Source organism: Amblyomma americanum, chromosome 1 (genome assembly GCF_052857255.1).
Source record: "Amblyomma americanum isolate KBUSLIRL-KWMA chromosome 1, ASM5285725v1, whole genome shotgun sequence".
In the NCBI taxonomy this organism is placed as follows: domain Eukaryota; kingdom Metazoa; phylum Arthropoda; class Arachnida; order Ixodida; family Ixodidae; genus Amblyomma; species Amblyomma americanum.
In genome coordinates, this window is record NC_135497.1 from 212,934,034 (window position 1) to 212,948,458 (window position 14,425).

At 48.7% G+C, this 14,425-nt stretch overlaps 1 protein-coding gene across 1 annotated transcript in view; it reads right to left on the reverse strand.

Annotated features, from left to right (window-relative positions):
* LOC144114590 (tachykinin-like peptides receptor 99D) overlaps positions 1 to 14,425 on the reverse strand; it is a 444,243-nt gene that overhangs the window by 119,215 nt on the left and 310,603 nt on the right. The window contains exon 5 of the mRNA XM_077648432.1: positions 11,456 to 11,493. The gene's annotated coding sequence lies outside the window, so the exon portion shown is untranslated. The remainder of the gene's footprint in view (positions 1 to 11,455; positions 11,494 to 14,425) is intronic.

Consider the following 14,425-nt stretch of genomic DNA (forward strand, 5'->3'; position numbering starts at 1 on the left):
AATACGCTCGCGCTGTCCTTTATAAGGCGCCCCCAAACAGGGCCTCAGGATGAGGACTGGCTCCTCTGCGTTGCGCTAAATTTAGTTATATTCCTCCTCATCCTCCGCCACTTCTTTCGAAGCTCTGCTCGCTTTTTCATTATCGCGAGACTTCTTTTTTTCTCAGACAAACGTACAAGCGATAGCTGCAGTGATCTATGATTGAGCCCTTCCTGTACCGCGAACGCGCCTTTACTCCGATTGCCCGCATATATATTCATCGCCGAATTTATCTTGCCATAAACATAAGGCTGTCTCACAGATAGCAACTGCTGACCCGAGGCAGAGTGTGCACTGATAATTGGACTCCTTGACACACACAGGAGAACTAAAGAGTTTCACAGTGTTTTACTGGCTCCGGCGGGATATAATTCCCGTGCGAATAATATGACACTAATTCAGCACATCTTTAAAAGACGGTGGCGAGTGCAAATGACAAGTTTCCAACTTATCAGCGTTCATATCAGCGCATCATCCAGGGGTGTTCAGTAGACCGAGAGCGGCCTTCCATCGATGCAGCGAAATACTTGACACTGTGTGTGTGGGTGCACCCACGACGAAGTCGTCCTCATAATCCATCGGTATTACCCGTAAGTTTTTCATTTTTCCAGTGCGAGTACAATGAACAGGCCGGACGTGATGCTGTTACCGTGAATTGACCCTGTGTAGTTATTTCTATGAAGACGAGGTGTAAAAGAAAGATAAACGCTTTTCTCATCTATTTACTTCTGATATGAAGAAACTGAAAAAACTAGCTCCGTTTGTTGAGCTAGCGCTAGTATATTGTCTTCCCTTGAGTTCTGCTGCAAAAGTCTACTCATACTAAACGGAGATTAGGTGTCCTCACCAGGGCAATCTTTTCATCTGTGTGCTGTAGCACAATTCAGTCTTGTTGGTTGAAAGATGGCGAGACAACCCGAAAAAAATGTCAACGTATAGACCGGTTCACGCTGAAGGCTCAGTGGCATCCGGAACGTAAAAGACCGTGTACTGTCAGCATCATCGGTTCATGGCCGAGTGTGGGCTACCAAATTTCATGTTTCTCATGCTATTGCTCGTATTGCTCGTAGTGCCGCACATACAAGGTGCGCCCGAAAACTACCCGAAAAATTTAATCCCGACGCCAGCTTAAATGATCTTAATGTTGAGCTTAACTACGCCCACTGCAGGAGAAAGGCCTGTCCCATATCTTTCCAAATATTCATTTCCTGTACCAGCGGCGGCCGCCTTATGCCCGGCGAGCTTCTTAGCTTCTTGATTCCATCCGATTGTCTGACCCTCTACCGGCCCCTGCTACGCTTACATTCTCTTCGAATCTAATACGTCATTCTAAGGCAAACATCGGATACCTCGTCTTCGCATTACATGCCCCGGCCTTGCCTATTTCTTCTTCCTGTTTACTGCACTGGCTCTCTGAACCATTCTGCTCACTTCCTGTCTATTAAAGCCACACCTACCATTTTTCTTCGCTCGCTGCGCCGAACTCAGTTTAAGTTCAAAAATTCTTAAATTTAAAATTTAATATCGCCGAACACCTGCCACTATAAGGCCCATTTATCCGTCTACCGAAATGCCCATGAATGAGCGATCGCTTCCGTCTGCGTCTGCTCGATCGGCTGTGCGAATGAGGTGCACTCGGCGTCGCGTTCAGCATCGCGAAGCCACTTGATGCGGCTGTCCACTCATCGCACTTAGTTGCTTCCCCCCCCCCCCCCCCCCCTGGCTAGTAAAGGAGGAACCCCTCAAATGTTACTGTGAGATTACTGGACATTCCAAAAAACTGAAGTCTTGCTTAAAAGGCAAGCGACTTTTGATCATCAAAGAGATAAAGTACTACGCCACACGACACAAACACATAGGCCCGGCACGCATTGGTATCCCAAAAGAGGGCTGCTCTGTAGCGCGCTTTGGCAACCTGCAGGAAATCTGGATTAAGTCTTTGTGAGTTTACATTAGGAGTGCCTTCAGGAGGAGTGACACCAAATTTCTGTAGCGTCAAATTTTTATAACTAAAAAAAAAACAGTCCAGATACTTTCCCCAGAGACCTCGTTATATAAATTACCATAGAGTGTACTGCTCTGCTGGGAAGCTTAAACTGCACGACCTCTATTTTTTGTTTAAGTACCAGTTACAAATGCGGGTAATCAGTACATCTGGGCGGGATTAATCATGAAAGAAAGACAAAAAAATACGTTACAAACCAAACTTAAAGACGTTCCGGCAGCGTGGATGAAAGTTTAAGCATTTCCCGCTGCTCGAGTGGATGGTTGAACGAGAGCAAAACGTGAGCAATAACACCGCCCACGCGGGTGGGCACAGGTGTGAGCACCGGTGGCCTCGGCGTTGGCGTCCGCAGCAGGTGGGGTAAGCCACCCCTTCGCAAACCCTCCTCCTCCCCCCTTTCCATTTCCTGTGGATGCCGCACGTGCCTCGGCCGAGTTGAACGCCTAACGTCGAAAAATGGCCCCCTTTTGTTTGACTCGCGGCGGAAAAGCGCAGATAAGAGTTGGACTCGACGAGGGAAGCCCAGAAAGCGCGCTTTTCAACGTTTCGCCGAAGCGACTCCAAAGCCGGCCCCGAAAGCTACGAGTTAGTTTTTCACTTTCCCCCGAACCCATGCGAGTATAGTTTCATCGAACACGCGCCTGACGCAATGGCCCTCTTCCAAGTACCGCTCGGAGGAAGAGTGTGACTGCGCAACTAAGATAAAAAGAAACAGAAAACGACGCCGACAAAGAAAACCGGAGAGCGCCAGCGCGCAGTGGGCTCTGAGGTTTTCAAGCGCTCGTAATGTTACAGGAAGCGCGGGATTGTGAGAACACAAAAAAAGAAAAAAAAAGGAAGCCGGCGAAATTACCCCACCCACAGCATATCATCGAAGCACTTTCTTTGTTATGTTCGGGCCCCTAATTGATAACCGTTGGCTAGGGCGGCCGGCGCTTCAGGGAAATGCGCGCGGCGCGTTCGAGGCGGCTCTTCCGCCGCGCGCAAAACTGGGCTGGCCAGGGCGCTTTGATTGCGCCGCTTTTCGGCCAGCGCGCGTGCGACACGCGCCCAGCCGGGTTCGCCGGCGATTGTCTGGGCTGGCACGCGCTCTCGAGGGGCCCACTGTGCGTGCCGTTGCGCAGGGGTGGAAACAACGAGAGGGACAGACGCCGCGTTGTTACGCGTGAAGTGGACTGGCACACTTGGGCCCTGCTCAGCAAACATACCATAGCGTGCGGCCAAATGTGCTCTTCTTGTTGCCGGCCCTCCAGACAGGAAGGGCTGACCGCTTAGGCGGTGCTTTACGGCGCATGCGTGGACAGTTCATTGCTGAGGCACACCTCTGGCAGCTGTTCAATCTATGATTTCTGAAAGGCAGTGCGGTGAAGGTGGATGCTGTTGGCCGCACATGCGCTCCGTTAGGGAACCTTCGCAAATCGTTGAGTGGGCCCATTTATGGGGAGTCTGCGCAGGACGGGCTGCACTTCGAATGCGCCGCTGCCAAACTAAAACGCAAGAAGACAGCCAGCCGGGTCGCGAAAAAGCGAGACCACGATCCTAACCGCGGCATACGCATACGGCGAACTGATAGTGTTCCTAGTTTAGGTGCGGCCGACGGGATCGAGGCACGCAGAAGCACGCTGCCGCTGACAGAATGCGGAGGAGCGCGTCTCAGAATATGCAGGCGGTGCCGTGGGAGGCCGCTGTCTGCTGACCAAACCTGGTTCCGCGTGGCTTCTTTGCTGCGAAAAGGGCCAGTTTTCGAAGGCAGGCATGCAATACTTTCCGCACAGTCCTACTCAGAAACCCACGATGGAATCGCCGAGGCACCCCTCGGGCATGCAGTTATATTAACAGGAACACAACAAGGGCCGCAATCAGTAGCAATAGCAGCATTAACCTTTACTGTGTAGTCTGGTGGGTTGCTCAGCCCCGAACAGAGCCCCTAGTCCAGGGCCCAAATGTTTCGCAAGCAGGTAACGCGCAACCTCATAAGACACATAATAATCGTACCTAATGGCTTGAGTAGTTGGTAGTCACTGGTTGCGATTATTGTCTGAAATGTGAAGCGCGCGTTAAAGTGTATACATGCCACACTGATAAAACGTTTTTTTACTATATGCCATCCTTTGTTCAGACGGCATACCGTGCGAAAGCAACAATTTTGCGATGCGAAGCAGGTCAAATTTGCCCAGTTTAATCAGCTGCGAGTTTTCGTACGCGCAATTCTAGTTATTCCCACCTATGAAATATCGTCGAGTTATCCTTTCGCTTTTCTAGACGTGACAAGAGGTTCGTGATGATCATCATGATCTGACTGTAATGCCGCAACGGCAACTTGGCCAGATATTGATGAATATGCTATTTCTGGTGATGTTGGCGATTGTCAGGCAGAAAATTAGCCAATTACTGTTGAGAAAATTGAATTTAGAAATCTTCCCACCACCCCACTGGAACTCGCAACGTCCACAAAGACAAATATTGGTTGCCGCCGTTTTGAACTAAATGGCGGTCTAGCATAGCCTCTGGGATCAGGGTGAAATCGGTGTCGACGCATGCAGTCTGCTTACGAAATCCGACATGTATTTCCTTTTTGTGTTTTTTTATATAGTTTAACGTCCCAAAGCGACTCAGGCTATGAAAGACGCCGTAGTGGAGGGCTGCGGATAATTTTGACCACCTGGGGTTCTTTAACGTGCACTGACATCGCACAGCACACGGTCCTCTAGCATTTCTCCGCCATCGAAATGCCACCGCCGCTGCCGGGACCGAACCCGCGTCTTTCGGGTCAGCAGCCGAGCACTATAACCACTGAGCCACCGCGGCGGCTAGGTATTTTCGATAGCTTCTAAAAGCTCCGTTTTTACTTAGAGTGGTCTCATTGTTGCTGAAATGCTGTCGTCTATCGATATAGGCCAACTTCAATTTATCCTTAGTGTCCTGTTAATGACACAGGGGCAACTCTGCAAAAGAACGCCACGCATGCTAACGCGTTTCGGCTCGCACGGGGTGTGGTCAAAGACCCAAAGTAATCCAAGAGAAGAAGAAACAATGCTTGTACAGCAAACAACTTTCATTCTTCATCGAAGCTTTCTGACATTGACTGCACCAAGGATGAGGTAGCAGCATTTCGAGCTCCTCGCCGAAACCTTCATTCCCGCGCACTCGTGCAGCCTCCAACGCCCGGGTGCGAATCGCGAGCTTCCTGGCTGCACGGCCTTCGCGCGGATGAACGAGTGTACCCCCCCCCCCCCCCCCCCCCCCCCCGACTGTACTGCAGTGCTGGCAAGGGCGAGGACACTCACTGCACAGCTGCGGAAAGTTTCCGTGCCCAGCAGGAAACAAGGCACACTGAGAACAGGGGCGCCTGGGAATGGCGCAAATGCTCGCGAGGCGTATCCGGTTTCTTGCACAGAGTATAAAGAACGGCGAGTCATATTAATCACCCCGCACCTCTTCGGCGTCGCCTGGTTGCATGTACTCCAGCGCGGTCCTGTTTCACTTTCTTCTTTTTTTTCCGGGTCGCTCCGGACGTTATCGCCAGTGGTTCGCTGCCAGTTCCGGCGTTTATTTCCGTCCAACAGAGCGGGGTGTGTCCCGACCGTGCGAGTTTTTGCTTACTCGTTACACGCCACGTTGTGCTGCTGCTTTCTTTTTTCTTCTTTTGCGAGCGCTCGGCGCGACTGCTGGTCAAGACGAAGCGGTCGCCTCGAGAGGCGTGCCCGAAAGCGCAACGTCTCTCTCCAGAGCTGCCGTCCCGCTTCTGGCAGCGCGCGCCCTTGTGGGTGTCCTCGCCCCGCTCGCCAGACGCTGCGGCGCGGTGCAACGCGCAGATGGGTGGCCACAACGGCTCGGTGTCCTCGCAAGGACGCTGCCCCTAGGTACCGGAACTGCCAGGAGGGAGAGACAAAAAAAAATAATTGCGCCCGAGAATTTCCGCATTCGCATTCGCTCTTCGTCAGGTGCGTTAAGACTTCCGCTTTCCGGACACAGGCAAGTTTGCTTAGGAGCGGCTAGCTTCTGTCACTTCCTTTTCTTTGTTTTCCTTTCTCTCCCGGCGAGATGGAATCTTCTAGCACACTTTTCTCGATTTTTTCCCCTTATACCCGAAGGTTTTGCACTTTTTTTTTGCATCTCATGCTTTCCACGGCTGCGTTGCGCGAAAGAAACAATGACGCCCAAGAGGCACTTCTATCCACATTTAATAGTGGCCCAGAAATAACTGAGCTTTTCAAATTTGGTGGTGAATTGAAACCAGGCGCCAGGCTCACGAAATTATTACTATTACTGCGTATGTATGTGTCGGGTCGACTCGTGGCTGGTCGGCACAGCGCCACAACCGTGGGCTAGCAGCTTCTTAACTGTTGCCTGTTGCGACTGCGCTAAGCACGGCACCCGGCCAGTGACGACCCGATTTCAGCTGTGAGTAAAACGAGCGATGAAAAAGCAAGTACGAGCAGCGCTGCAATCTGAACCTGCTGACAACAGCCAACCTTCACCGATTCTGCAACAAGCACTCGCTTGAAATTCACGGCCACTGGCGCTGTTCACTTCCTTGGTGAGGTGAAAGCGAAAGAAGTGGCACATATGACTCTTGGAGAGAAAATATGGTACTTCATTAAATTAATGTCATACCGCCTTAGAGGCATACACTCCAATACACGTTAGTGACAGATACCGAAATGAATGGACAGCATAATAACTTAATTGCCGCTTTTTTGAAGTTTTCATATTGTAGCAAATTTCCGCTTCCATGTAGAGATCACGTAACGAGCCCGAAGCGCACTTCTGCTTGAGACAGCTTTGAGCGCAATATTCTGCTCAAGAAATCACTCGTGGCCGATGAATGGACTACTCCAGCATATGGTACGCGAAGATACTGGCAGCTGCATTAGCTTTTGCAACCTATAGACTAGCACCAGCCGCGGTTGTAGCCCTGATAAATCAGAGTGAAAAACAACCGTCTCAAAAACCCCGGCAGCGTTTGCCCCACGCCATAATTTCCCCGTGCCAAAGACCCCGTACAAGAAACCCTGTGTCATAATCTTCGCATGCTATTCCGGTTCTCAGTATATTCTCCAATAATCCCCCAGCCCTTGAAACGACATTTCCCCGCCTTTTAAGAGTTAGCACTCAAAGAACACGTAATGTAAAAATACAAAGGAAGAAAGAAAAAAGGCAAGGAGGGGAGGGGAGGGGGGTCGCGAACGTCTCCTGGTATCGCCGCGTGCAAACCATTTGCTTTGAGAAACACACGGAATAAATCCACTTCACCATCATCAAAATCCCATGTGGTAATAAAGAGTTAAATCCAAAAAGCCGCCGAATTCGTTCAAATGATAAAGCACTCAGGGCACGCAGGCTGGCCTGAAAGCATTGAAGGAGGCACGAAGGCGGAATACTAAATCCAGCTATATCAAGAGATCAGTGTCTGCAGATTACTTACACAAAGCGGGAGTGGAATGTCCGCACATTGGCGCAGCGTACTGTGCGCCGGGGAAATTGACACTGGCAATACTGTGGAGGGCTTCCGAATTCGGATGTTTTGAAAATGGGACAAAAGCAGCGGGGTACTCGATGACTTGGTGCAGGGAACTTGACACCATGCCTCTGACATCCTTCCGTGCACCACGCCTGTGGCCGCGGGGCAGTGATCGCGTCCACGAGAAAGCTCTGGCGAGCTTGCGCACCTTCATCGCGTTATGTCCAATCACCTCCTCGCCGGGTAGCCACGCCAGACTTAACAGCAGCCGTGCATCCCACCATGACTGCTTTCACTCGAGTGCATTTTTTTTTTTACACAGAACTCACTATTGAGAGGTAGTACACGTGTTGTCCAACGACTTTTTTTTTACTTGTGTGCCTGTGTGCGTGCGTGTTTGTTTGTGTGAACTTGTGCATAAGATGTAAGCAGTTTTACTTCATCAACCGTCGTTTCTGCTGTCAGTTCTCGCCTTTTTTCCCCCCTCTTACCAAGTTTCTTACTCGATCCCTTTCAGTTTTGCCGGCAGCAGATGATTTATCCCAGGAACACGCGGCAGTTTTGCCTGCAAACCGTTTTGTATTGTTATGATTCTAATTAAACTACTACCATTTTATATAGGAAAGAGGCTAGCAAGGGAAAACTTTCAGAACGTAAGCACGCGGTCCTAATTATATTTTAAAACCCGTGTCATAGTGCACGGATGTGAACACAAAAACGCACTTACACATACACGCTCACATCATAATCACTCACACAGGCACATACACACATCTTTCATTAGCAGGCAACGTCCGCGCGAGCCAAGCTGTTCATGAGAAACGTTTAACGTCTGGGATAATGTGCCTCTCGTGACAAAATATTCTTGAGAACATAATAGTCCAAGTAGTTGCGGTTCTTTCAAGCACAAATTGTCTATGCCTTATCGATTTTGCACGTTGTTGCCTCTTGAGCATTTTCACTTTAATGTGGGCGCTTCAGTGCAGTATAACGGAAACCTGGGCGAGTTGGTAACGTGTAAAAGTAAAATGTAAAAGTAAAAAAAGGGCAAGAAGAGGGAACACATTGACGAACACACGGCCAAGTAGCAGGCACCGCGGCAGTGCATGAGGTAGCGAGTAGAATACATTGTTCTACTTGTTCCACTCGCTATCGCACAACAGTCGGTTCAAATGTTGTTGCGGCTGTATAACGCAAGACGTTGGCGGTGCGGGCTGAGCAACATTATTTTTCTTTCTCTTTCTCTGCCCACACTAATATATGTATAACGCAAGACAATGGGGAGCAGAAATTCAATTGTGACCGTCGCGTCGCGGTTGGTGGGCTTAATTACCTGCGATCTCAATTTGTGCAACGAAGCTGTGAACTTCTCACAAAAAAAAGGCGTATGCGTTGGTGTGTGAGCTGGCCCGGTGCTGCGCGATGCCTTTTGTCGTTTGTCGGCCATTCTCTGCGTAAAAAACGGCGCGGGCTATCAAGTAAAGCTATCCGTTAATTGGGGAAAACGTCAATTTCAAAAGACGTTTGACTGATATCTTGAACCTTTTCAAAGAAAGTGGCTTAAGCCCTGAGTTCATGTCAGAGGTGTACTCACTATAGCAGCGAAACACAATTCCCGGATGAGCGCTCGAAGATAGAGGGCGACCATGTTCGTTGGTTAAATATAAAATTCATTGTGCGGCAATCCTTGTGTGCCCACTTGGCTGCCCATTGTAAAGCATTTCGCTTTTATCCCTGTTTGATCAGGCCGAAGATGTTTTCAAAAGGGTAAACCAGACCACAAGGGAGATTGGTGAAGCCTATCACAAAAATTATAAAGGGAAGTTTGTGACAGAACCTGGAGCGACCTTGAATGATAACGAATATGCCTTCTTCAATGCCCTCTGACCCCTTATACAGGTTACTGTGGTTTTGTTGTGCCTATTCTTTGTGGAGAAGAAATATAAGCTGATTTTATCGGATAAAACCCGGTTTCGGGTGCGCGGGGCCTTCTGCGCGTTTTGTCGTTTCACGCTCTGTGAGGGCTACGACGCAGTACAAATTCCTTCGGGGCCACCCCAAAGTCAACTCTTCTTCCGCATTACAGAAGAAAGACCGTCTTCGTGGAAGAAAAAAACTGTTTCGAACATTCCGCAGAAGCCCAGATTTTTGTCATTGCACGGGAAATAATGGCTTGCATACCAACCCACAGCGATCCATGAGGCACTCCTGCTGACCGGCGTCGGATGCAGATATCCCTTAGGAAGACATATCACAGCCTATCGGCTCTGGGTGCGCCAAAAGCAGTCGTCTCGCCAAACGTAACCGCGTATTCTTAATTTCACTGCTTTCGGCGAATTCTGGACCAAATAAATCTGCAAGCAGGCTTTCCCACAAACCACAGGTGACCGAAACAAACTATGGGAATATGTATCTCACGCTTCCCGATCACACCAGAGGAACTGGTCCTGTAGCCTTCATAAACCTTCTAGCGAGCTAGCTTCGCTTTCTCGGTGTGGTCAAGAGAGGTATGTGGGGAAGGCTGCTTGCAGAATTTCGGACTGGCATTACCATTCTGACCCAACAACGAAAGGGCGCGAAAGGAAGCCGTTGCGCACTACCAGCTCGCGAAGCGGTGCGAGACAAACATGTGGCGGAGTCATGAGTCATGAGTACGCGCTAAACGGACGATTTCAATGTGATATAGTTTAACTGTAGTCTGCACCAAAGGAAGATTGCGACGTCAAAAGTTAAAGTAAGGAGTCGTGTTACGCACATGCATACAAAAAAATTGATTTAGCTGCTTGTCAAGAACCAAGACGAGATTATATCACTGTCATGGTCAGCGGTTCAACAAAGAACGCTGCTGCGTGCGTGCTCATTAATATGCGCATACATACTCGCTCTCGCGCGGAACTCGTCCCAGGTTTGAAAATGGAGCATTTATTTTTCTCTCTTCCGTGCTTCAAAGCATGCTCATTTTTTGTATAATGTGCAGCATTAAATGTAATACTTTTTTCCATTAAAATTAATTCAAAAGAATGAAGGAGCGTCTCATTAAATTATGCATTGTGAAGATGTTAAGATCCGCCGAAATAAACGCGTTCTGCATATGCTGTTATTGTATGAAAATATTTTTCTGTCAAAATTATTGACAGCCTGTTATGATATGTGGCCGAAACACTTGTTTTAATTAGATCTTTATGTACTGCTTGAAATCCGAAGGAGGAAAAATCTTTAAGTAATAAAATTAGAAAGATATATCTTTGAGCAAGGCTTGGAGAGGAGCGCTTGCAAGCAACTGAGAAAATAATAAAAAAAATCGTCGGCTCCGATAGGTTACACAACACTGGTGTGATTTGTAAAGAAAACTCTTCAGGCGACAACGCAGAGCGCAGAAGCGCGGAACAAAATGCCATATTTGAAACCACAATCAAGGTTTATATCGTGCTTGTAATGCTGAAACAAAGTGATTAAAGCGATTCTGTCTAGTTGCTTTTCAGACTGGGCTACAACGGACGAAAAACAAAAGAAATGAACCAACAGTTTAGTGTTATTTTTCAGGCTACGGGCAATGTAGATGACATATGTGATCCTAAACTGAGGCCACTAAACGATGCTTAAAAGTTTGTGCAGAGCTTAGAAAGTGCAACATATCCCGCAGTAACGATCAGCGCAAGACAGCAACCTTCGTGCAAATGTAGTTACTAATACTACGCACTGGTTGCTTCTACTGTGCTCTTTATGGGCGGTGGGAAAAACATCATAAATATAGTTCCACAATTTGAAAGTACAAAGACAAACAACTTCAACAGTTCTTTGCTCTGGCACTGAGCAGCTGTTTTCTTAGGTTTTCGTACAACTTTTCTTACAAAGCAGGGTGTTTCATGCTCCTGCAAGGCTCATAGCTGAGTATGTTTTTTACAGATATGAGCATAGTTTACAGAGAGGGAAACGTGTAGACCTACCTGAGCGTGGTCGTCGATGGTAGCGGGCGTGGGTTAGCCTGCGCATAAGACAAGCAGTAGGTGAGCTGTAGGAATACTAAGAAGAAAAATCAATGAATCGTTCGAAAAGGAACCAGCTTTTAAGGTAAGCACTTCATGAACGGAAGCGTGGCTTAGAAAGTACTATAGAATACTCGCGCAATCTGCCCATTAAGGAGTATGAGAAGAGAAATCCGAGGCTCTATGACAAAAATTACCCTCCCCATTTCCCCTTCACCCCCTATTCATGAGACGAATTACCGTATAGGAAATCCTTTATCTGAATTCAGGAATAGAGCAGACGCTCGTTTATGCTTAAGGTTGCCATGACTCTCGCTCCCTGGTGTATTTTTAGGGCAAGCATGCCCGTTCGCTCCAGTAAACTCACTGCTGAAGGGTAGACAAGGTGCAGGCACCATGCGAAAGCACCTCCACAGGTCAAAAAGAATATCCGACGAAAGATCATAACTGCAGCAGTTCTCGTTCGCTGCATTTAACACTCCCCGAGTTCAAAATATATAGACGACAGAACCTCTGGAAAACGCATTTTTACTACATATATGGCGTTGTCCCATTTTTTCCCCATATATATTTGAGTGGTTCCAGGGTTTAGTATAACAAAGAGCAGTGTTTAAATGTTATAGCTACTAAAATAACTACTAAAGAAAAATCTAGAAAGAAAATTATGAAATTCGTTCTAAGATCAGTCAATACCAGCCCTTCTCTCGGGTTGTCCACTATACGCAGGTCGAATGCAAGTTTTAACTTGCTCTGCACCCTCCCCTTTTTCCAGCAGGCTCCATAGCCATGACACATAAGAGAGCCAACTAGTGTATCCCCGGAACAATACGAGGAAAGCACAGGCACAGTTTTGGGCAAAGCTACTGAAAGGATCCGACGCTTGAAATTAGAGAAAAGAAACAATTTCGCAGACCACGTGTTTTAAGCGCAAAGCCGAGGGGGTGGCTATCGATCAGGCGTGTCGCAGTGGACGAATCCGGATAAATTTCGACAATCATACCACATAAGGTTTTCACATATGTGCATCTAAATCTCAATACAAGGAAGTTTCTCCCTTTCACCTCAACGCAAATGGTGGCCGTCGCGGCCGGGTTCGAACTCGCAACCTCGCGCTTCGTCGGCGTCGCCGCAGTCGAACTGTCGTTTATCCCCGGTGGCTCCAAGTGGCCGCGTCCTTCAAAGCATTCCAAGGGGTGACGCGCGCGCTTCAGTGCATGGAGCCGTAGGCGATTCTCTTTTTCATGTCAGCTCGGAGGTCAGGTTTAAATGAATCCCGCCAATCAAACGAGGCAACCTAGAAAACATGCATTTGTTGTTGTTGGTTTTTCTCGCGCTATACACGATGATCACCTGTGCCAGCCCGTATTTACACGATATAAGCTGCTGTTGTGAAACTTCGGCGCATCCCTGCGTAAGCAAAATATAAATACGCCGCAAGAGTAATCGGATACGTGTAAATACCGAAGACTTGGTACACCAACCTCGCAACAATGTAGCATCTCCCTCTTTCCTCCCTTGACATGCAGGAACGACCGCTACTCGTCTCGCGCGTAATCTTATATCTCACAGCTTAGGACCCGCGACGCTGGCCGCAAAAGGGAAACAGTATACGTAAATGCCCCTTTCCTTTTTTTTTTTAACCACCGTTCCATTGCACGTCTGCTGCAAACAGGATGTCCAAGAAAACGCTATCTCCAGGCGACGTTTCAGTGATCGGAGGGTGAAGCACAGCCGCGGGGAAATAGCCTATTATAACTTGGCGCTATACGCTCACAAAAATAGCTGTCTACTCCGCTCGTTGCCGCGACGGTTGCGTTTTCTTTTTTCCATCCAGGCCGTTCCCCGTTACGCTAGCCCACCAGTCAGGTAATGAATGAATGAAAAAAAAAATCATTGCTCGATAGATGTCTTGGTGAGTTTGGTGGGAGTCCCGACTATAGGGCTCCTGCTGCTGCCGCCAGTCAACAAAATGTCCACGAAAGAAGAAAAACAACAAAAGCGCGTTCATGTACACTTGAAACAAAACTTACGTATTCTAATGAAGTCAGAAACCAAAACTGGCAACAGAGCAAGATGTATGCAGATGGAAGAAAGCCTAGGTGTCTCTAGCGCTACGCTACGCGCTACATCCGCAAGTTTTCAGTGCGCATATTCAGAGCTGTCCTACGGCGATCTCAATAAGGATAAAGTTATATCGACTCTATTCACGCGACTTATCTTTTACTAAACAAAAGAGCCGTGAAACCTTTTCGCACATAGCACTGTACATTTTCCAACATTAAGATAACGCGGCGGCACTCGGTCAAGGGATCCGCGCCTGCTTGCTAGCTATTTCTCGCAGCAGTGAGTACAGGCGCCTCGCGTGCGGCGCTCCTGTCTGCACTCCATTTGCCGGACTTGCCACGCTTAAAAACTGACCCCGGACAAAAGAAACTAAGCGGCCGTAGCTTTAGGATTTTACGAAGAAGGAGAGTGCTCGCGAGGTGTGCGATCGATGGTTCCGTTACGCGGGACGCCCGGCGAAAGACCCGCGCGTAGAAGTGAACGAACTACTGCGGCGCTAGAGAGCGCTGCTTATAAGGCGTTGACAAAATAGGCCGTCTTATCAGGGACCTCCCGAGCTCGTCCCTTTACTTAACGGGAAAGGAAAGCCGCTTCAGACAAGGAAACTTTTACCCTCGGCTGCCGTCCCTTAAAAGGAATCAGGCTGAAGAACGCGCGAAAAGAAGAAAGGCGGCGCTCGGCGCGCCAGAGGAATGGAACGACGGCGGCGCGGATAAGAAAGACAAGCAGTGGCGGAGGCTTCCAGTGCACGCAGACTCAAACGAGACTTGCAGGGAGCCCTTAAGAGAAAAGCTGGGTTCACACCTTCCTGGCCGTCCCAGTCGGGCTGCCCGGCTGGCGGCGCGGCAAAGTGGCCTCGGCCGGAAG